At 40.0% G+C, this 25,085-nt stretch overlaps 1 protein-coding gene across 3 annotated transcripts in view; it reads right to left on the bottom strand.

The window, feature by feature from the left end:
- The window catches only part of PPM1B (protein phosphatase, Mg2+/Mn2+ dependent 1B), a 92,172-nt gene extending 68,086 nt beyond the window's left edge, over positions 1–24,086 (bottom strand). For all 3 annotated transcript variants that reach the window (XM_059406221.1, XM_059406223.1, XM_059406220.1), the window contains exon 1: positions 23,642–24,086. The gene's annotated coding sequence lies outside the window, so the exon portion shown is untranslated. The remainder of the gene's footprint in view (positions 1–23,641) is intronic.
- Positions 24,087–25,085: the final 999 nt, after the last annotated feature.

Here is a 25,085-nt window from a genome sequence, read left to right as displayed (position 1 = left end):
TGACCTGAGCCGAAGGCTCAGGTCATGATCTCAGGGTCCTGGGATCGAGTCCCACATCGGGCTCTCTGCTCAGCAGGGAGCCTGCTTCCCTCTCTCTCTCTCTCTGCCTGCCTGTCTACTGTGATCTCTCTCTGTCAAATAAATAAATAAAATCTTTAAAAAAAAATAAATAAAATAAAATAAACTTATTACAAGGGTAAATGTTATGCGTTTTTTTAAGCACAATTTAAAAAATTGTTTAAGCTATTAGGAATAATAATGAGGCTAGAAATAAACAAATTTGAGGCTACACAAATGTAAGAATCCAGGGGTGCTTGGGTGGCTCAGTCGGTTAATCATCTCCTTTGGTTTAGGTCATGATCCCAGGGTCCTGGGACGGAGCCTGCATCAGACTCCCTGCTCAGTAGAGAGCCTGCTTCTGCCTCTCCCTCTGCCCTGCTTGTGCTCTCTCTCTCTGTCTCACTCTATTTCAAATAAATAGATAAAATCTTTTTTAAAAAATTGTTTCTTGAGAGTATTTACTTTCCTCATTATAAGACTTCTATACAATTTTTTTAAACTAAGCACATAATTTTTAAAAACCTAAGCATGTATTACTTTTATATATAACAAGGAAATAAGTACCTTTATTAAGTATATAAACATATCTTTATTAAGCTTTACAGACTGCTCATTATTAATAGATAATCAAACTGGGGCACATGGGTGGCTCAGATGGTTAAGTGGCTACCTTCGGCTCGGGTAATGATCCCAGAGTCCTGGGATCGAGCCCCAAGTCAGGCTCCCTGCTCTACGTGAATCCTGCTTCTCCTTCTCCCTCTACCATTCCTCCTGCTTATACGGGCGTGCTCCCGCTCGCGCTTTCTCTCTCTCTCTCTCTCTTTGTCAAATAAATAAATAAATAAGTCAATTGTAAAAGGTAACAAAATGACATTTAGAAATGAAGATATCTAAGGCAAAACAACTTTACAGAAAATAGTCTAGCAAGTAACAAATAATTATAGCCTTCATAACAGCAGTACTGGTATGTTATGTTCAAACTAGCCAGAATACTAAAAATTTGTAATTCAATAGCGGGGGGAAAGAAAAAGCAGGAACAGCATACAATTTGATTAATTTTATGTTGTGGATTGTAGTTCTAAGAATACTACTAAGCACCCCGGACTTTTAAACACTTTAAGGTTAAGTATTGCTTACTTCCTAAGTCAGATGATCTAGATTTCACAAGTCTGGAAAATTCTCAGCTATTACCTCTTAATATAATGTATTTCCTCAATGCACTCTATTCCATATATTTGCAGTTACAAGCAAAGACTCTAGAGGCGCCTGGGTGGCTCAGTGGGTTAAGCCTCTGCCTTCAGCTCAGGTCATGATCTCAGGGTCCTGGGATCCAGCCCTGCATCAGGCTCTCAGAGAGCCTACTTACCCCTCTCTCTCTCTTTGTCTGCTCTCTGCCCACTTGTGATCTCTTGCTGTCAAATAAATAAATAAAGATAAAATCTTTAAAAAGCAAAGACTCTAGAGCCAAACTGCCTGGACTTACACTTACCTCTCACATGCTAGGTGACTTTGGTCAAGTCACTTAAGCTTTCCTGTATCTCAGTTTCTGTAAAACGTGGGGAATAAAACCTACCCTCAGAGAGTTGTGAGACTTTAAAAAGCTAATACAGGTGAAATGCTTAGAACAGTACCTCTTTCTGCTTTCACATTTTAACTGAGGCCACATTCTTCTAAGGGTGATCAAGAAATGTTTTGGGGGACACCTGGGTGGCTCAGTGTTTGTTAAAGCCTGGGATTGAGCTCCACATCAGGCTCTCTGCTCAGCAGGGAACCTGCTTCCCTTCCTCTCTGCCTGTTTGTGATCTCTGTCAAATAAATAAATAAAATCTTTAATAAAAAATGCTTTGGGGCACCTGGGTGGCTCAGTCAGTTAAGTGTCTGCCTTCAGCTCAGGATGTGATCCTGGGATCCCAGGATTAAGCCCCATATTGGGCTCCCTGCTAAGCAGGGAGTCTGCTTTTCCTGGTGCCTCAGCCCCTCACCAAACCCCCACCCCTGCCTCATGCTCTCCCTCACTCTAAAGTAAGTACTCTTCACTACCAGCCTTTTGCGAGACACGATGTAGAGGTTAAGAGCTTTTACTAGTGTAATACATTGCTAATGTATAGTATGGGGCACATGGCTGGTCTGTAAAGTACACGACCCTTGATCTCACGGTTGAGATAAAGTAAGTTTGAGCTCCACAATGGGCATACAGATTAAAAATAAAATATTTTTTTAAAAAAGAAAATAGAGGGGCGCCTGGGTGGCTCAGTGGGTTAAGCCGCTGCCTTCGGCTCAGGTCATGATCTCAGGGTCCTGGGATCGAGTCCCGCATCGGGCTCTCTGCTCGGCAGGGAGCCTGCTTCCTCCTCTCTCTCTCTCTCTGCCTGGCTCTCTGCCTACTTGTGATTTCTCTCTGTCAAATAAATAAATAAAATCTTTAAAAAAAAAAAAAAAGAAAATAGAGAGGGGTGCCTGGGTGGCTCAGCTGGTTGAGCAACCAAGTCTTCCTTTTGGCTGGGGTCATAGTCTTGGGGCTACATGATCCAGCCCAGCCCAGCATAGGGCTCTGCCCTGGGTGGGAGCCTACTTGAGATTCTCTCCCTATCCCTCTGTCCCTCCTCCTGATTGTGTGCATACACTCTCCCACTCTCTACAATCTTAAAATAAAATAACAGCAGTAATAAAATCCATATTCAACTCATGCTCTAAGCAATGCTTGAAAAGTTACATGGTACTAATACCAATCCAGAGCCTTAAAGAGCACATTCTTCCAGGTGCTTGGCTGGCTCAGTCAGCTGGGCATCTTCCTTCGGCTCAGGTCATGACCCTAGGGTCCTGGGATCAAGTCCCAAGTTGGGAATCCCTGCTCAGCAGGGAGTCTGCCTTCTCCCCTTCCTAGTACCCCCATCTGGTTCCCGCTCTCTCCCTCTTACTCTCTCAAATGAATATTTAACATCTTTAAGAAAAAAAAAAAAGAGCATATTCTTTCACAAATATCCGCTTCAAACACTGGTCCCCACTTGACTGAGAAACAAAGAATACTTTTCCCTTCACTAAACTCACAGAAACAACACTTGGCTCTCTCATACTCCCTTCCAATTCTTGGTTCTTTCAGAATAAAATAAAAGTTCTCTCTTCTTCCAAATCAACTCTGCTGAACTACAATATTAGTGGCATTTGCTTAAGATTTCTGAAACAATAACAGATATGCAAAGTTCATAATCGTTGAACTTAACAATTTATTCAATTATTAAATTGATACTTATAACATTTTTTATTATAATAGTTGGATAACTAGGCACTGACCACACCCAGTTCCAGTAATAGAAAGATGTAACTGATGGGAATACCAATTAATCTGGCTCCGAAGCTAGCATCTGATTTGGAACATTCATGCATGATGCCCCCAGGTCTTTCCAACTAATTCTAATCAATATCTGCTTGCCTTACAAAACAAAACAAAGAAAAATTAATCTCCCAAAGGTTGGAAGCTATAGCCCTAGATTATATTATAAAAACGAATCAATTAAGTCACAGATTTTGTGAATTTGTAAGATTCACCAGATCTGAAAATAATTCAGATTTTTTTTTTTTTTTTAGATTTTATGTATTTATTTGACAGAGATCACACAGGAAGACGGGGGGGGGGGGGAGCAGGCTCCCTGCTAAGCAGAGAACCCGATGCAGGGCTGGACCCCTGAGATCATGACCTGAGCCGAAAGCAGAGGCTTAACCCACTGAGCCACCCAGGCACCCCCAGATCTTATTCTAATTCAAATGCACAGCTAAAAATTTCAAGCTTAGGGCAATGGTACCACTTGTCAGTCCCTCCCCTCACCTTCAATAAGGAAAAGGTAGGTCATGAAATGAAAATAACTTTGTCGACAGAGGGCTTTTGCTTCAGCTACTGTTTTAATGAGGAAAAAAACCAATCACTCTTTGGATATATATAGCAGGGGCTAAAAATTATACTACATGCATGTCTGAACTGTGAATATGCATTCAGGTTATATCATATTGTCAACTCTGACAGCAATGCTCTTCACCAAAATCAATGATCTTTAAGATATGCAAGAAAATATCTGCCACAGATTTTACATCCAGCAAAATGATTTCAAGCATAAAAGAGAGTAAACAAACTCTTATGAACCTGTAAGGACTCAGGGAATATTGTTGCCATGAGAACTTCCAGAGGAACCTGACTTGAGATCATGATAGAAGAATGTTAGGAGTAAGGAGGAGGACAAGAAAGAAGAGAAAAGGGTCTCCTGAGGGCAAAGAGCCAGACTGTTGGGTGAATGACCTTGGGAATGGCAGAAACCTCACTCCCAGTGGCCATTGTTGCCATTAGCTCAGATCCATGAAGCTCTGCCTGCCATCCTGAGTTGTCAAAATCTAGAAGTGCCAGACTCTCTGGTACTCACCCAGGATCTGTTTATTATGGGTCACAGAATCTGCAGAATACCCTCTTCTTTTAAATCACTACTATTCCCCTCACAACTTCTTTTACATAAAAAAAAAAAGTTATGAGTTTTAGCACAAAATAGACTTGAATCAAAGGCCAGCTCAGCCACTTACTGTGTGACTCTGTAGGACTCTGACCTAATAATTTAATTTCTAAAGCTGTGACAGATTCATTTAAAAGACAGAGTAATAAAAACACCTACATTACAGAGTTGTCATAGTAAATGAATGAGAAGTGCAGGTTAACTGTGTAGGTCAGTGCTGGGCATAAAGTAAGTGCTTTAAAAGTATTAGTTATCATTACCATTACAACCCATAAATCAAACTGGTCTACCATAACCAACCTTAAGCATAAATAAAATCAGATGTAATCTAATAGTAAAATAAAGTTATAATTTACATTCCAGATCAACCATCCATATATAAATTGTCAGAGAAGAAAATATCTGATGTTTATCGGATGATTATCCTATGAATAACATTTTGAACTCTGAAGTTTTTCCAACGAGGCTCAACTATACTTAAATATTCATTAAAGGCTTTTTCACCGCTGAAATACTTTGTGACTTCTGAAACCAACAAACCAGGAAAAAAAATTTAACTGGTTGTTACCAGAACGCTTTAGTTGATTATAATGCAGCAAAATCACTGCATTAATCTCAATTACATTCTCTTACATATAAACTCCCTGTCAGACACATGAAGGGAAACCACCAATATTAGATGTCTTGATTGTATTTAAGAAAAAAAAGTTAATTCATGATAAGAACCTCAGATTAGAGTCCAATCCATAAAGTTCCATTCTGCCATCCAACTTATTCCCACTGGTGGAGACCCAGAGTTGTTGCTGTTGTGGTTGCATATAATAAAATGCACCCAGGATGCCTGGGTGGCTCACTTGTTTAAGCGATTGCCTTCAGCTCAGGTCATGATACCAGCTTCTGGGATTGAGCCCTGCATGAGGCTCCCTGCTCAGTGGAGAGCTTGTTTCTCCCTCTCCCTCTGCTGCTCTCCCTGCTTGTGCCCGCACACGAGCGCTCTTTTCTCTCGCTGTCTCTGTCAAATAAATAAATAAAATATTTAAAAAAAAAAAAAAAAGTTCCTTCACACCCCTTTGAAAACCAACCTCCCCTGAACTTCCAGACTTAGACAACCATTAATGTGCTGCCCATAGAGTAGTTTTGCCTCTTCCAGAATTTAATGTAAATGGAATATATAGTCTGTACCCCTTTCTGCTGGCTTCTTTCACTTAACATAATGTCTCCAAAATCCATCCACATTGTGTTTATCATCAGTTTATTCCTCTTCACTGCTTCCATGGCCTTTGAAAATGTGGGGTCCTAACAGAATTGAAAGAAGACTGAGAGGCAAAAGCTAAGTAGAGCAGTTTAGGCCTAGAAAGCATATATCACTAGCTACTTCCACTTGTCCATTAACAGTTTAATATTTTAAGATAAAAGAATTATTTCCCCTTGACTATCCTAATACTAAATTTTTAAGCTAATGCTGCTGAAATCAGAGGAAGTTCATGTCCTATCTTTATTTGACTATGTAGAGGATGAAATAGGGGCTAACTGTACCTTGAACTTTGTCATGATCTGTGCTTGACTGTTTTACTACAACACTGAATTCAAACATATTGACAGATAAGACCTTTTTAACTTTAGCAAAAAGCAGCCCAGAACTCAAATACATGCCCTTCCTAATCCCAACAATTTTCCAACTGGAAATAACAACAGAAATGCAGAGCTACACGACTTACTTCTAGTTGTTCTCTGTCCTCACCTCCCTACCAAATACAAGGTTCCAGGTTACAAAAAGCAAATTACCAAAAGAAAAAAAAATCAGACAGCAGAAAGTTTCTGGAGACTTTACAAGTGGATTTTATTGATAGGTTTGATTATCTTTAGTGCCATGTTAATGAGTAGTTAGTAAAGTGGTACAGAACACAGCTCTAATACACCATCATAGTCCTAACACCCACATAAGTGAATTTACGTCACCCTAAAGGAACATCATACATAGTATGACCAACATATCTAGAATACTTCATAAGGGGAATGTTCCTTAGGCTATAATATATAACTATATCACCACAATAATCACCAAAACAACTCAGATACTGATGTCTTTTTTAGAATTAGCTACTCATTCTTCAGTCTGGTCCTAAAAAGGAGGCTTCTCAAGTTAAAGCACTTTGTTGCACTTAACATTACCAATAACTCCTCCCCTTTCCTGAAAATCTTTCCACTTCTGCTGACTTTCAAAACACAAAACTCAGAGTTATTCAGGCCCATTCTTTTTCCTACAACCTCCAAAATTCAAGAAAAGTGCACTCCCCAAAATGGTAATTAGCCTCAACCCAAAACACAGTATTCTACCCTTTGATCCATTCGTATTGCTTCAACTATCATTTTTTCTAATTTCTATAAATTTTTTAGATGATTTTATTTATTTATTTGACAGAGAGAGACAGAGCACAAGCAGGGGGAGCAGCAGGCAAAGGGTGAGGGAGAAGAAAGCTCCCTGCCGAACACAGAGCTGGGATCACGACCTGAGCCAAAGGCACACTAAACCAACTGAGCCACCCAGGTGCCTCTTAAAGTATTTTCTTTAGTAACCTCTACCCCCAACGTGGAGCTCGAGCTTAAAACCCCCAAAATAAAAAAGTCACACTTTATACTAACTAAGCCAGACAGGTGCCCCATTAGCCATCAATTCTACGTTGACTTCTCAGATTTTTAATCATTAAGCTTGTCTGCTCTAGGTATCTCTTCAAACAGAACATAACCAAAATCTTCACCTCTGCCCCCAAACCACCTTCGTATTCTAATCTATTTGCATTCACTACCTATTAATCCATCTATCCATAATCCTTCTTCTAGTAACTCAGGTTAATCTTTTACATAAATCCAATCACTACACACCAATCAATGTTCCATCAAATCTCCCTTTTAAGTGTCTCTTTTACCCTACAGCCAATCCTGAGCATCACCATCTACTGTCTGGATTATCTAACTGCCTCCTAGTAGGTCTCCCTGACTTCAGTCTCCCCTTCCTTCAGGCCACCCTGCAGATTTATCACCTGCTTCATTTCCCTAAAACATACCTGAAGTATCCCAAAAAGCAGCAGTGGCCTTCCACTCCCCAAGTGACACAGTACAAAATGTATAGTCTGAAACATTCCCCTATAACCTGCCCTGCCTAGGCCTTAGACCAGCCAAGTACATCATTCTCATTCCCACCTTAATCAATCTGCTCTACCTTCTTTACGTGAACTAACTAAATCATTCAAGGCACCTAAGAAAAAATAATCTCCTCTTTGTCACCATCACCAACCCTTCATACCAGCCTCTCGGCACCCCTATATATAGTCATCCATACTCCTTTGGACATTTTTGCCTTCCTTATCCTTCCTACCCTAACTTGTGACTGTGACACCTAGCACGTATTAAGTAAAGTACACATTAAGTTAAAAGATACGTCTTTAAGGGGTGCCTGGTTGGCTCAGTAGGTTAAGCCTCTGCCTTCGGCTCAGGTCATGGTCCCAGGGTCCTGGGATCGAGCCCCGCATCAGGTTCTCTGCTCAGCAGGGAGCCTGCTCCCTCCCTCCCCCGCTCCCTCTGCCTGTCTCTCTGCCTACTTGTGATCTCTGTTTGTCAAATAAATAAAATCTATAAAAAAAAATAAATATTCAAGAAAGAGTATCTTAAAAAAAAAAAAAAGATTTCATTTATTTATTTGACAGAGATCACAAGTAGGCAGAGAGACAGGCAGAGAGAGAGGAGGAAGCAGGCTCCCTGCTGAGCAGAGAGCCCGATGCAGGGCTCAATCCCAGGATCCTGGGATCATGACCTAAGCTGAAGGCAGAGGCTTAACCCACTGAGCCACCCAGGCGCCCCCAAGAAAGAGTATCTTAACCATTACGAAACTCACAAAAATAATTGGCAGAGACCCAAAAACCCTACTGGTACACTGATTAACCTCTGTCATGTACTGTAACACATATTAAGTAAAAGAAGTTTTTATTTCCAGCAATCTTTTAAAATGTTTAAAGTCATTTTATTAATTATTTTTATGATTCCTATCTTTTATTGCTTTTACTTTCCAAATCAACCACCATTTCCAGGAACAGGCAATTCTACCATGGTCACTAAGTTTCTCCTCAAGGGCTTTGCTCATACATGGGAGCTGAGGTTTGTACATAGCATGTTACTCCTACTGATGTACTTGGCCACCCTGTTAGGAAATCTCTTATCACTTCCACCACAACACACCAGAACCTCCACACATTCGTGTACTTCATCCTCAGGAATCTGTCCATCTTAGACATGAGCTGTATTTTTGCCACTGTCTCCAATGCCTGTATAAACTCTCTGACAAGGCAGTCATTTCAGTGGTGATTTCCAGCAAATTCTACCTTTAAGGTTTCGCACTTAAAACACCCAAACATGCCCACTTACTGCAGACGGGGACATACTAAGGAATTTATCACTTGGTTTGTATCCAAATGCTCTACATTAAAGCACCCACAACTCCCACCTCAGTCTTGCCCAATAAGCCCTGCTGGAGAACTTCTTTGGCTCTAGACCGCATCCATTCAGTTGAACTCTTTCTAGGGGTATTTGGGCTCAGAGTTAAGGAAAAGAGCAAGCCTAAACGGAGCAAAGACAAGAATGTATAGAGGAAAATATATACAAAGTATTGTTCACCTTAAGAATAAAGCAATCACCCCCTATATTACTATTCAAGTACGACCATTCCAAACATTTACTTCAATCCAAATTATTTTTGAAGTTATTTCAAAACTACCTTTAGGTTAAAAATGGGGTTGGGGGGTGGTTTTTGTTTTTTTTTTTAAAGATTTTATTTATTTATTTGACAGCGAGAGATCACAAGTAGGCAGAGAGGCAGGCAGAGAGAGAGGAAGGGAAGGAAGCAGGCTCCCTGCTGAGCAGAGAGCCCGATGCGGGACTCGATCCCAGGACCCTGAGATCATGACCTGAGCCGAAGGCAGCGGCTTAACCCACTGAGCCACCCAGGCGCCCCTGGGGGGTGTTTGTTTTTTAAAGGTTTTCTTTTTAAGCAATCTCCACACCCAACATAGGGTTTGAACCCACAACCCTGAGATCAAGAATCAAATGCTACTCAAGCAGCCAGGCGCCCCTGAAGTGGCTGTGTCATTTTATAGACACACCATGTAATTAATCCCTATAAACTCTTAAAACACAATTAACAGAAACACCAGCATTCTAATGGCAAAGAAAATCTGTTACTTATGCCTACAGGATTTTGTCATTAAGGGAAAAAAACAAAATGTGGGACGCCTGGCTGGCTCAGTCAATGGAACTTGCTACTCTTGATCTGGGGCTTCTAAGTTCCAGCCCCATGTTGGGGGTAGAGATTACATAAAAATAAAATTAAAAAAAAAAAAAAAAAAAAACAGGAAAAGAGAAAACAACAAATGGAGAGAATTCAAATGGCCGCTAAACAAACATATGAGAATGCTCACCCTCACTAATAATAGGAAAATGCAAATTTACTAATAGGAAAATGCAAAATTAAAGTCACAAGGAAACAGGGTTTCTCTCATCAGATTGATGAAAAATAAATTCTCAATACCAAATGCAGACAAGGACACAGAGCTGTGCTGTCTGATACAGCCCACAGTGGCTAGTAAGAATTTGAAACATGGCTAATCCAAACTGAGATATGCTGGTTAGTACAAAACCCATACCGTATTTCAAAGAATTTAATCTAAAAAAGTCCAAAAACACCTCATTAATTTTTACTGCTTACATACTGAAATGGTTTCTTTAATATACTAGATAAGACATACTATTAAAATTACCTTCACCTGCTCCTTTTTATTAAAGTGACTACTAGAAAATTTTAAGTTATGCTTGTAGGCACACTCTCTCTGACAAAATCTTAAAAAAATAAAAAAAAAAGAAAAAGAAAATTTTAAGTTACATGTTTGGCCAATGTTGTATTTATGTAAGACAGTCTGATATTGATCTAGAACAACAGAAACTTTTGTATACCATTGGTGGGAGCATGAACTGCTACAGCCACTTTGGAGAGAATCTGGAAATACCTTCATAGATTGTACAATGAGAAAGGCCTACAATTCAGCAATTATACCCCTAAGTATGTGCTCTGGAGAAATTCTCACACATATGAATATATCAAAAGACATGTAAAGTACATTTTAATATTATCGTTTACAGTCACAAAAATAATCCAAATGTCCATCCAAAGAGACTAGACTAAATGTGCTATAATATGTATCCAATACATACTGGATACTATTACAAAGAGTGGTAAAGAGCAACAAGGAAGAACTTCGCAAAAATGTTAAGCGAAAAAAGCAAATTTTATGAAAAGACATTCCATATACAATCATACACAAAAACTATAAAATCTCTTTAAGAGATTGATGTAAGAGTAGTATATGCTATTTAGACACAGATACATACACAGAGATCATATACATGAGAGAAGGCACAAAATCAGGACAGTGGGAAAAGAAAGGATGAAATCGGGAGAAGGGGGTGGGATTATGGACATTGGGGAGGGTATGGGCTTTGGTGAGTGCTGTGAAGTGTGTAAACCTGGTGATTCACAGACCTGTACCCCTGGGGATAAAAATATATGTTTATAAAAAATAAAAAATTTAAAAGAAAGGATGAAATCTACAAGGGCAACAGGACAGTTTCAAGTATGCTGGAATGTCCTATATCCTAAACTAAGCTGGGTAGTGGGTACTTCGGTGTTCATTTTGCTTTACAAATTTTTTAATCTGAAATATCTCTGTGCTTTTAACACATAATTTTATGAACCACGTACAGTACCATACTTTATAGTTTGAGAGATATAAGCAAAAACTTCACAATTTGCACCATGTTAGATGCAGTTATACCTTGAACAACATCAGGGTGCAGAAACTATACATAAAAACCAATTATATGATTACCAAATATATAAACACCAATATTATACCTCTACTACCATTACAATGAGAATAAGGAGACACTATATACAAACATACTATATCAGGGCTCAGCAAAACTTTTCTTTAAAGAACCAAAAAGTAAGTATTGGGGGCTGTGCAGGGCCATATGATTTCTTTTGCAACTACCCAACCTGCCAAATCAGTGGGAAAGCAGCCACAGGGACCCCTGGGTGGCTCAGTTGGTTGAAGGTCTGCCTTGGGCTCAGGATCAATTCCCACATCAGGCTCTTTGCTCAGCAGGGAACCTGCTTCTCCCTCTGCCTCTGCCTGCTGGTTCCCCTGCTTGTGTTCACTCTCTCTCTCTGACAAATAAAATCTTTAAAAGGGAGGAAAAAAATAAAAGGAAAGCAGTCACACACATTATGTGAATAAGCATAACTGTATTCTAATAAAACTTTATTTACAAAGCAGGTGGAAGACAAAATTTGCCCAATCAGCCATAGCTAGGTGACCCCTGATAGATCCATATTCAAAAAAGAAATCACAGAATGCCTAGATAGTTCAGATGATATATAGCATGTGACTCTTTTTTTTTTTTTTTTTTTTTTTTTAAGATTTTATTTATTTACTTGAGAGAGAGACAGTGAGAGAGAGCATGAGCGAGGAGAAGGTCAGAGAGCGAAGCAGACTCCCCATGAGCTGGGAGCCCGATGTGGGACTCGATCCCGGGACTCCGGGCTCATGACCTGAGCTGAAGGCAGTCGTCCAACCAACTGAGCCACCCAGGCGTCCCAAGCATGTGACTCTTGATGACAGGGAGGTGGGTGCGAGCCCCACACTGGGTGGAGAAATTACTTTAAAAATAAAATATTAGGGGCGCCTGGGTGGCTCAGTGGATTAAGCCGCTGCCTTCGGCTCAGGTCATGATCTCAGGGTCCTGGGATCGAGCCCCACATCGGGCTCTTTGCTCAGCGGGAGCCTGCTTCTCTCTCTCTCTCTGCCTGACTCTCCGCCTACTTGTGATCTCTCTCTCTGTCAAATAAATAAATAAATAAAATCTTAAAAAAAAAAAAAAAAAAAAAAAAAAAAAAAAAATTAAAAAAAAAAAAAAAAGAAATCACTAAATCCATTAAGTAAAATTCTGAAGGAGAAATGGATTTGCATGGTAACAAATATGCCACAATTTACCTGATAATCACTAAAGAGAAAATGTTCCTTGTTCATGGGGACATCTAGCAATCACCAACTTCACCTGTGATCAAATTTAGCCCGACTAACCGTGTGACAGGCATTTTGTGCCTTCTGACATGATGTAATATGAAGCAGCATCAACTATGAAGTATCCTGGCCAAAATGTTTAACCTGAATTTAACTCAAGTCTTTAGCTCTAATTTAACAGCTTACGGAAGACAAAGGAGTAAGTTTTTAAAAGATCTCAAAGAAACAACCAGACAAATTCTGAATACAGGGTATATTACAAGATTATCAGTCTCTTCAAAAAGAGGGTCACTTTTTAAGTAGGTGTTTAAATTTAAAAGAGAATTGAGACACAAGAGTAAATGTAGTATAATAGTGCACAATCCTTCAGTGGACCCTGGTGTGGAAGGGAAAAGCTATATAAGTCATTTTTGACCTAACTGGGAAAATCTACTTATGGATTGGGGATTAGATGACTTCTGGGGATTAGATAATTGTGTTACATAAGATAAGAGTATTGTAGGTAGGAAGAAAATGTCATTTTAGGGGGAGATTCATATTTAAGAATTTAGAGATGAAGTATCAGGAGAAAAAAATAATCTATTTTTAAATGGTTCAGCAAAGCAAATATATATATTTGATTATATAAAGCAAATATGGTAAAAAAGTATAAATACTGTTGAATTTAAGTGGTGGGTATATAGGTACTCAGTATACTATTAAAATGCTCTGTAAGGGGGAGCCTGGGTGGCTCAGTGGGTTAAGCCTCTGCCTTCAGCTCAGGTCATGATCTCAGGAGCCTGAGATCAAGCCCCACATCGGGTTCTCTGCTCAGCAGGAAGCCTGCTTCCCCCTCTTTCTCTGCCTGCTTCTCTGCCTACTTGTGATCTCTCTCTCTCTCTGTGTCAAATAAATAAATAAATAATCTTTTAAAAAATAAAATAAATATAAACATATATTATCATTCACTTTACAAATGAGAAAACCTGAGGTTTAGAGACAGTTAAGTAACTTGCTTCAAGTTACCCATTACGGAGTAGCAGGAGAAGAATTCAAATCCATATAGTCTGGCTTTAGTGTCAACACTCCCAATCATCACCCTCCTTTTTGCAGCTTTTTCCAGAAATATGCGCCATTACAAATATAAAGTCTTCTTATATTTAATATACACTTAAAAACACACAAGTAAACTACGCTAAGCACCCTACAGCATTACCTAAATGCATCAAGCAGCAAAAATTCAGAAATATCTAAATTTGTTGGTAAGGAGCCTCATGCATGTTTGTGAACAAGTCATTCTCACATCTATGGGTATAGAATGGTTTCCATTCATATGTGACTAAGAAGGATTTTATTATTAATAAAGCATTACTCTGAAATAATAGAGTTACAGCCTAAACACATATTTTCCTAATGTCATGACCATTTGGCCGACTTCTCTGACCACTTTTCATTTGGTATACTCCTGAAGCTACTGCTATATAGCATCTCCCAAACTGTTAGCAAAAATATCTGACAACGAATTAAATCTCAGACTTATCTTTGTTAGATTGTTTTCAGTCCTCGTAAAAATGCAGAGTCAATGTTATTCCAGCTATCGCTCTAAAATTAACTATGCATCGCTTCTCTTTCCTATTCAGAATATACCTTACACTGGACTCCATAATTTACCCATGCAATATATGCCTGAACAGAAACAAAAGACCCACCTACAAGAATTCCAGTCTGCAGGGTGATCAGAAAGTCCTAAAATACAGATATTACTTTAACATTCTGTACTGGAATATCAATAAATCATTTATTGTCTGTGCATCTGTGCTTCCAGACCTGGTGGCCACCCTGTAGTTAAATAAGTATCAAGAAATCACAGAGAGGGGTGCCTGGGTGGCTCAGTGGGTTGGATTTCTGCTTCAGCTCAGGTCATGATCTTAGGGTCCTGGGATAGAGCCCTGCTTCGGGCTCTCTGTTCAGCAGGAAGCCTGCTTCCCCGCCCCTCTCTGCCTGCCTCTCTGCCTACTTGTGATCTGTCAAATAAATAAAATCTTAAAAAAAAAAAAAAGAAAGAAAAGAAATCACAGAGGTAGAAAAGGCAACACAAACAAAAAGCACAAGAGAAGAGCAAATACAATGACTAAAACACAAACTTATCGCTGAGAAAAAGACTCAAGATGTTGGATAAGAGCAATAACGCAATCTAAATCCTCACTAATCCTCCCAAACTTCTACTTCCCTCACAAAGCAGAGTTAGAGGCATAGAACAAAAAAAGACTATAACTGAAAACTATTATATATTAAGGCAAAAGTTACCATTTCACTTTCACATTTTGCTCCAAAACACTTGAGAACAGAAGAATAGCAAGAAATTAAACTCCGTTTCCTTACATTTAGGACCTACAACCAACCACAAAGCTTTAATAAAATTCTGTACTATAGAAATGAAACCAGTTACAAGAAATAATTTAAGACATCAAGTAAGGCTTTGTTTTGTTTTCTAATCTAAAATGCTGTACAGCTTGGTGAACCTGGTCTGACAGCACTAAATTTAATATATATTCAAAAAGTTCAAGTTCTGGGACGCCTGTGTGGCTCAGTCAGTTGAGCGAATGACTCTTGGGTTTTGGCTCTGGTCATGATCTCAGGGTCCTGGGAGCAAGCCCCATGATGGGGGCTCAGGCTCTGGACGCTGCTTGGAGTCTGCCTGAGATGCTTTCCCTCTCCCTCTGCCCCTCCCCAACTCACACTCTCTAAAATAAACAAAATCTTAAAAAAATAAATAAATAAATAACAGTTCAAATTCTTCATCACATCAGCATTTTGATAAAAAAGTGATAAATAAGTCACACACAAAAAAATATTAAAAGTGAAACTAGTAATTTAAAGGCTTCATTTGGGTCCTAAAAATGAAGTCTCTTAGGTCATGAATGGAACCAGTGTTCATTTTTATATCAAGGAAGGCCCTGAAATACACACAAGTTGATTTGCTTTAAGATAAAAAAAAACTCAATTCACTGCAGCAAGCAAGATCACATGAGAGTCTGACTCAATGCCTCACAAATGAAAAAAAAGACCATTATGTATTAAGATAAAAACAAAGATCAAAGATCTCTCATGCTTATCTTAAATGTGCAATGTTTGTGTAAACTCAGGAAGAGATATTTTTACCAAACTGGATCATCACTAGAAAAGGTACATAACACACAGTAGAAAAATAAGTATCTGCTTCGTATCGTGCAGTAAGACACCCTCATGCAGAAATTTACAACGCAGGAGAAACAAAGGCACAACTTCAAGTTACACACCAGCCCCAGAATTAAGGGAAGCGGTAACAAATATTATACAGACCAATTTTAGCATAATAAACTCGGACAGACTGGCTCCTTCAGCTATCTTCAACAGAACTGTCAAATAACCAGAAAACAGAAGTAGCAGTCACAAATCAGTGACAGTATTTCCAGACACTAATGGCTATTCACTAATCTTTCAGTTATACTCACAAACACACACAGCAACAGCGTTTTTGCTAAACACAAATGACAACATACATTTTATATGTGTATAAAACCTATCGCTGAGGGGCGCCTGGGTGGCTCAGTTGGTTGGACAACTGCCTTCGGCTCAGGTCATGATCCTGGAGTCCTGGGATCGAGTCCCGCATCGGGCTCCCAGCATCATGGGGAGTCTGCTTCTCCCTCTGACCTTCTCAGCGCTCATGTTCTCTCTCACTGTCTCTCTCTCAAATAAATAAATAAAATTCTTTAAAAAAAAAAAAAAAAAGAAAAAAAAAATAAAACCTATCGCTGAGAAAAAGACTCAAGATGTTGGATAACATCTTCCCAAGTTACATAAACCAGTCTTTCTGTTAAAAAGTCCTGTTTACCCTGCTCCCATTATCCTACCTTCTCCCATTTTCCCATCTAGGAACTCATCTATCCAAGCATGGGCAGTAAATGGGAAACAACTGAAGGCCCTAGCTTTCCTCATGCCTCATACAGGGACTGCTTTTCTCTCTTTGGCTCACCTTTTAATCTTAGGTACAATTATTTCCCCCTTCCTACTTCCGCTTTCCATGTATCACTTTTTTGTCTAGTTACAGAAAAACTCTTCTTCCCTCTTTTATTTTTCTTCCCTCTCTTTTGTTAAAAATGGGGTAATGCTGGGGGCGCCTGGGTGTCTCAGTTGTTAAGTGCCTCTCTTCAGCTCAGGTCGTGATCCCCAGGTCCTAGGTTCGAGCCCCACATCAGGCTCCCTGCTCTGCAGAAGCCTGCTTCTCCCTCTCCCTCTCCCCAATGGTTGTGTTCCCTCTTTCACTGTCTGTCAAATAAATACATAAAACTGTAAAAAAAAAAAAAAAAGAAAAAAATAGTAATACTCTTTGTGTCTGCGTGGCTCAGTCATTAAGTGTCTGACTCTTGATCTCAAGGCTATGAGTTCAAGCCCCACACTGGGCAGGGAGAGCCTACTTAAAAATAAATAAATAGTAAAGCTCTAGGATCTCCCAACTGACTCAGACAGTGAAGCACATGACTGTTGAGCTCAGGGTAGTGAGTTCATGCCCCAAGTTGCATGTAAAACTTACTTTAAAAAAAAAAAAAAAAAAGTAAAACTCTAATCACAGCATCTAAGTGTAGCATAGAAAACACCATACATCCCAAACTGTCCACTCCTGATTTCAGTCATACATAAAGGGAGCACAGCTGTAATGTAAACTGAGGCAGTGTGTTTGCTATCAGAATATAAAACCTATGAGGGCAAGGATTTTTGTCTGTTTTGTTCATTCATCAGCCATGAATGGTGCCTTGCATGTTAGAAGGCACTCAAGGAATGCCAAAATAATGGCTGAGGATGGGGTGGCTACAGACTAAATACTATTACTCTTAAATACGTGGAATTCTTTATTTCTCAGTGGGCTGGTAGCCTAAGTACCAGTTGCTCATATCTGAACTTGATCATTTAGAGTTGCTTTGAGTTCATTATTTCCTCTTTGTAAGGGACAAAGAAGAAGAGTCACCTGTATTTTATAGATAATACCAGTTCATTAACTCAGAATTGAATGCTTTAATGAGAAGAGGGGAAAAAGAAACATTCATTCCCAAGAGAGGGTAAGTATCCATAATGGTAAGGACATTCCTAGATTCCCCTACTTCTAGGGACACCTATTAACTATCCCTTTTCCATGTTAAGAGTACACTTATACATACCTACACCAAGAAAATAAAATGCAGTTAGACTTAAGAATCACTGACATTACTCTCAAGGTTTAAAGTGTTTTGAAATCCTTCAGCACTTCACAAATTACTCTTTTATCAAAACTGCTTCTCAGGTCTACACTATTTATAAAAAAAAAAAAAAAAACCTATTCACTTCGTTTCTTTTTATATTACACACTTGATTATACCTAATAATAACCACATTTAAAAAATAGTTTCCCACAAAGGAAAAGATTTTTCATATTTCTGGCACACAAATGCACTAAAGCTACACAACCTATTTTGAAGTGGGGGCCACTCTATGTAGACAAAAAGCACAGCAACAGTACACAGAGGTCTTATCCTGACTATACCCCTGCCAATAATTGGTCCCATCTCTAAAATTGAGACAAGTTCCTTCAAAGTCTTCCAAGGTTCATCTCTTTCTCTCCTCTAAATATCAGGCCATGGGGGCGCCTGGGTGGCTCAGTGGGTTAAGCCTCTCTGCCTTCAGCTCAGGTCAGGTTAGGATCCCAGGATCCTGGGATCGAGCCTCAGCCTCTGCTGAGCAGAGAGCCCGCTTCCCTTCATCTCTCTCTGCTTGCCTCTGCCTACTTGTGATCTCTGTTTGTCAAATAAATAAATAAATAAATAAACCCTTTAAAAAATAAATAAATAAGTAAGTATCAGGCCATGTATTTAATCGTCTTCTTTCGTTCAAAGGAAACGTAAAACAAGTTTTCCAACAAGGGTTATGTTTCCAAACTTCGAGGTCTTTAATTTTCAGAAAGATATCAATTTAAAGACAGTAATTTCATACTGGTATTTCAACATACTCAAAAAGAGAGAGAGAGAGAAACCTGAGTCCATTTTTAGTAAATATTAAACGAGTAAATGAAAAAAGTTTCAATTTGGTAAACTGTACTTTAAATGTTACAAACTACATTAAATTTGTCTAAACATATGAATAAGTTAAAATACCACAACTGACTGTTAAACTACTAGGTTCTTTTTTTTAAAGACTTTATTTATTTGACAATGGGAAAGAGTGAGAGAGGGAACACAAGCAGGGGGAGTGGAAGAGGGAAAAACAGGCTTACTGCCAAATGGGAAGCCCGATGTGGGGTCGATCCCAGGACCCTGAGATCCTGAACCCAAGCCAAAGGCAGACACTTAACAACTGAGCTATCCAGGCACCCCTAAACTACTGGGTTCTTAAAGTTAAATAAGTTATAATATACAAAGGGTATCACTATAAAAGGTATATGTCATGCCAAGAAATAAGAAGATATTATAGATGTGGTCACAAGTCAGCTATAGCTAAAAAAAAAAAAATCTTTACTAGAGAACTCTTCTATGTCATGACTTACCATAATTGACAACAAAATGTTTATGTCTGTTATTAACATTAAACTGAAAGGGAGAAATAACACACCCTGAAGTTTGAATGAAAATTAAAAAAAAGAAAAAAAAAAAGAATCAGCTACCTTATGGTATTTGTTTTCTAGGCTGCTAGATGATGCTAAAAACAAAATTTCATGATCTTTATAAAATCTGAGAAATTAAACTTCCGTATATAGACTACATTTATGGAAAAAGTCATCCCATCAAGAATTTAGTAAAGACTTTTTTTATTTTTTATTTTTAAAGATTGTACTTATCTGGGGCACCTGGGTGGCTCAGTGGGTTAAGCCTCTGCCTTCAGCTCAGGTCATGATCTCGGGGTCCTGGGATCGAGCCCCGCATTGGCTCCCAGCTCGGCCTGCTTCCCTTCCTCTCTCTGCCTGCCTCTCTGCTTACCTGTGATCTGTCAAATAAATACAATCTTTAAGGGGAAAAAAAAAAAAAAAAGATTGTATTTATTTGACAGAGAGAGAGAGAGAGAGAGAGATCACAAGTAGGCAGAGGGAGAAGGGGAAGCAGGCTCCCCGCCTAGCTGAGAGCCGATGTGGGGCTGGATCCCAGGACCCTGAGATCATGACCTGAGCCGAAGACAGAGGCTTAACCCACTGAGCCACCCAGGCATCCCTTTTTATCATAATATTGATAATATCATAATATTATTTTATCATAATACTGATAATATCATAATATTGATATCAACTACCTGATCAAATAACTCAGGTTAGTCTAAATGGTGGTTTTCTTTGGGGGAAGGAGAGGATATAGCTTAAACACTGAAAAGTGTAACTCAGGGACACTTGGGTGCCTCAGCTGTCAAGCATCTGCCTTAGGCTCAGTTGGTCCTGAGATCCAGCCCCACACTGAGCTCCCGCTCGCTGCTCAGCGGGAGGCCTGCTTCTCCCTCTCCCACTTCCCTCTGCTCATGTTCCCTGCTCCCTCTCTGTCTCCGTCAAATAAATAAAATCTTTACCCAAAAAATAAATAAATAAATAAAAATAAAGAAACCTGTAACTCAAGTCCAGTTTCCACAAAGAAGTTAAACCACATTAAAATGTTTCATTTGAAAAAAGATTTCAAAATGGCTAATCAAAGATATTAGCATACTTAAATTACTCTAGAAGATCAAGTTATTTTCTTTTAAATCAATGTTTTGTTATAAACAAGTATCATCAACAGAAATAAGGATAAAACAAAGATTATGAAGAACTTTTTTCTTCACCTATACTTGTTAGATCAGTTGCTGGAAGACGACAGACCCTGTCATTTTATAAATTTTAAAGTGAACCAAAAACTATAAAAACCAATATTCCCCAAATCTACCCTATCTCCCTTCACCATTTAGTCTGAGTACAAAACAGTGTAATGGGAAATAGATTACATTTCCAGGGTCTACCTACTATCTGAGAATTTTACCTCATAGACAGTGAATTCCCTTAATCTGCAATACCACTGATATATAAAGTTTATTTCTACCATAAAACTTTAAAGCTACTAAGACATTATTTGGTTTCAACCCAAATTCTGAAATTAGCTAAGAAAAAAATAAGAAGACTCAAATACAATGGCGGAAAAAACACAATGGATATCCAGAAGTACCCATATTCCCCCAAATTATCTTACCACTAACCATAATTTTATATTTTATGTTTAGTATTACTTGAATAAATTTTGTTATTCAAATTCTGGAATTTAGAAAGTTTATTCTAACACTGACACTGTCAGTTGTTTCCCAACTAACTTTTTCTTAAAATCAGTGATCTGTGAAAGGCATAGTTCACAGAAAAAGTATAATACGTTATATTTTAATAAGTTAAATTTATTCACTTTATCTTATGAAAGAGCACTTACATCTTATGAAAGACTACTATGGAGTTAGAATTATACTATTTTACTACTTTTAGCCTAGGTAATGTCACAAGATACTTTAAAATAGTTACATGTAACATACAAGTTTTCATACAATGTAGATAATATGTGTAACTAACACCAATGGGAGGGGATTCACTGTCAGTATCATGTGTAATAAAAGAAATGTTTACCAACTCATTTACAAGGGCAAGTTTAAAAACTGAGCCAATGGCGAAACAATTGGAATGCATCTCCACAATCAGTGAACTACACTATGGCAAATTCTACACTCCCAAGAGTGCCAAGAATCTATCGGCATCAAATTTTAATTCAAAAGACTTCATAAAAAATGTACACGATAGAAAAATAAATTTTCACGAGAAAACCACTTTTTCTGAACTTTTAAACTTGTGAATCGGACATTCTTAGAAGCACAGCTATTTAGACATACCATTCCTTCAGATGATGTAATCTTAAGGGATTTGGTAATTAGAACATGTTAATTACTTACATAAAATAATATTTATTGCCATGACTATCAGACTAACTTTAAAAGCTTTCACCCATTCCTGGGGTCTTCACAGAAATCAGACACCCGGTATGAGAAAACAGGTGTTCAAAGCTTCACTGGTCACTTCTAAGAGAATGATTACAACATAAAGAAATTCAAAGGATAATGTACAAAAACTGGGAGATCTTAACTAACGGGTATGAAAGATCACATAAAAATAGTATTTCATGTTGATAAAGCAACACAGAGAGCAACTGTAGAAACTGTGATTAAGACTTTATGAGAGCAAAACTAAATGAAAGGGAAAAAACACAAACACCATTAAAAGAAAATAACTCAAGAGAGAAATAAAAAAAAGCACAGGAAAGATCAGAATTACCCTGAAAAAAAATGTTGACCAAAAAAACTGTTCTAAATACTAACTTTTAAAAGTTCAACTGAAACAACACATTGCCCATTCGAAAAGCCTACAAAAACATTTCTTTAAAAATTTCCATTTTAATAGTTTAACTTCATATTTTTTAAAGCCTGTATGGAAAAGACTATAATAATTAGGATAACCTGTCTCTATTTAGAAATGCTCTATTAAAAAGGAGGCCAACACTAGGAACTTTGCTATTGCACAACAGAGAAAGTAAATGAAATAATGTCCATTAACATTCAGTGTGGATGGTATGTTTCTCCACCTCCCAGAACATAGGGACTTACACTATCTGACCCGAACAATCTACCACTTCTACATCCGTGCAGTAGCTCAAATAAAATGAGTTCCTGTGTTAATCCCATAATAAACCTCAGTAATTCTCACATCACAGTTGTAAACGTTTGTTAACAGAAAAAGAATGTTTTTCCCAAAATAGCTACATATCACTAAGACTACTCAAATTCCTAAATAATCCTTTTACAAGAGTCCTGCCAACTTTATTTTGATACATTAAACATGTGGAGCCTATTTTAAAAGGTCTTTAACTGTGACTTCATGAAAACAGCTTCCTAGTTAGTTCATAAAATATCTTCTTTTTAAAGTTTTCACGTTGTTTTTAAGCTGACTTGAATAGAGATGAATCTGGGCCAGCTATCAAATGTTTAAGAAGCAGTTTTGCCAAATAAGATGGGCAAATGTTCTAGATCTGCTAAATCCGACATGAGAGGTCAGACAACTTAAAAAACGAAATAACTATTTTCAACATTCACTGAGCCCCTCGTTTTTAAAATTACCTCGGTGTCATTTTCACATCTGACGTTTAAGAATACACCTGGGTTTTTTGTTGTTGTTTTGTTTTTTCTTTTCTTTTCTTTTTTTTTAAGGATATTAGGCTCAGTTTAAAAAAAAAAAAACAAAAAAAACTAATCTGCTGCAAAAAGCTGGTTAGTCTACTCCTGAAGGGTGTCTGAAGATTTGGATTGCTGGCGGTATAAGTTTCATTTAAAAACTTCTCTGTTAAAAAGAATGACATCCGGAAAGGATCGCTCGAGAGAAGAAAGGGAAGAGAAGCCCGGAGTCGGCTAAGAAAAGAAGCGATTTAAAGCCACTAAGAAGGAAGGTGGTGGTGAGACGCACAGACAGAAGATCGAGAAAAGAAGATTTAACAAGGAAGTGAAGTGGAGCGCAGAGGGGGGCAGAAACTGATGAGGAAACAAATGGGAAAGCTAAGGGTTTTCGAATAAGCACGATCCAGGAAGGGATGAGTTAAGGCCTGGGGTAGCCCCGGTGTTTCGGTTTCAAAGAGATGCTCGCGGACTGGAGAAAGGAACGGGGGAAAGCAGTTTACTTTCAGGCGCTGGAGCAAAGTAAAATTCCCTGCCCCGAGCCTCTCCCAGACTCGGCCGAGCGCGGAGGCGGCGGCTGGGGAAGGGGCCTACCCAGGAGCCGGGCCCGGCGTTCTGCTCCCCCAGGCTCCACGGCAGAAGAGGAGAGGATAAGGCAAACAGGGCCCGCGACCGTGGCCCGGTGGCACCCCGAAAACAGTGCGGGGCCTCGGTGGTACCCGCGAGCCGTTTCCCCTGCGGCGGGGCGCCGAGCGGCCTTACCTGGGGCGAGGGAGGGAAGCGAGGTCTAGGGCGTCCGCTCTCGCCCGCCGCAGAGAACCCCTGATGCACTCAGCTCGGGCTTCCGACCGAGGCGCGACCCTGCCTCAGCCGCCGCTTCCCCGTCAGGGTCTCGGCCACCGCCTCCGCCGCCTCCGGAGCTGTTTACACCGTCGGGCCCCGCACGCCGCCGCCGCCGCCGCTGCCGCCTTCTCTCCACCCTAGCGCCGTTGCCGATTCGGCCGCCGCCACCTCCTCCGCCGCAGCCTCGTCTCTCTGGAGCATCTTCCAGCCACCGAACCCTGAGAAACAGAGACTCCAGCCGCGCCGGCAGGAAACTCCCCCGCAACTGCTAGGGGGACCAGGCGGTCAGAGCACCGGCGGCTTTTCCGCCATTGAGCAGCAGCCGCTCCGCTCCTTCTGCAACCCCCTCCCCGCACCCTGTCCTCCCCGCCCCTCGGCGAGCCCCGCCCCCAGCTCCCACCCATTGGGACGGTGCAGCCTCTCACTGCATTCGGTTGGCTAGTCGGCCCATCAATCACCACCCTCCCTCCCACTTCGGCTGCTCTGTACCACGGTACTTAGCTTGCCCCGCCCACAATGCCCCGCCTCTCAGGTCCTAATTTCCCATTGGACATCAGTGACCACCTTCAATTGGCAAGGTCAACTATCCATCAAACACCGCCCACTGAGTGAGACCCAACCCTTCATTACCATTTACTTCACTCAGCCCCGCCTCTGGGCGTTAGGGACCAACCCACCCTAACAGCCATAAGTAGAGATCGCCATCAATCAAATAACGCCCACCTGCACTCCGCCTCGCAAAGACCGAGCCCTAGCGATTCTCTTTTCTTATTGGTCCAAAGGGTGACCCGAACCCTTAATCATTGGCTTTCCGTGCGTGTCCGTCACTGAACCAATTTCCAAGTCCGTCACACTGGCTTTTTTCAAATGAACGCGCAAAAGGCGGGGAAGTATCCAAATAGCGATTGGCTAGTCTTCGAAAACGGTCAAATCCAGAGTGTGTGCGGATCCTTCCCATCCTACGAGAACCATGCCCCTTTATTTTTGACCTCTAAACCATGCGTGAAAGAAGCGCCATAAAGGAGCCAACGCGCTGTCCGGTTATAGGTGTGGAAGCCTAGTCCCACCCGGAGTTACAGGGGGTTGGCTGCTGATTGGCTAACAAAGTCCTGTTAGGCCCTCATTGGAGGACATAAACGTCTCTCTTCGGCGTAGAGCCGGGAAGGGATGGCGCAGGGAAGGATAAGAAGGGGTCCGGGGAGAGGCAGTTGTTTTGCTTCAGCCAACGGGTGGGGCGAACGCGGGAGAGGGAAGCGCCGAACGCAGAGCTCTTGGGGGAGGTGTTGCGGGGAAGGAAAAAGCCCGGATGTGTCTTAACAATGAAATCATCGCCGACCAATCAGAGCTGCTGAGCCAGTCTACC

The sequence above is a fragment of the Mustela nigripes genome, chromosome 7, assembly GCF_022355385.1.
Source record: "Mustela nigripes isolate SB6536 chromosome 7, MUSNIG.SB6536, whole genome shotgun sequence".
NCBI classification, from domain to species: Eukaryota; Metazoa; Chordata; class Mammalia; order Carnivora; family Mustelidae; genus Mustela; species Mustela nigripes.
The sequence above is the reverse complement of the archived record's forward strand: the minus strand, read 5'-3'. Positions and strand labels throughout refer to the sequence as shown.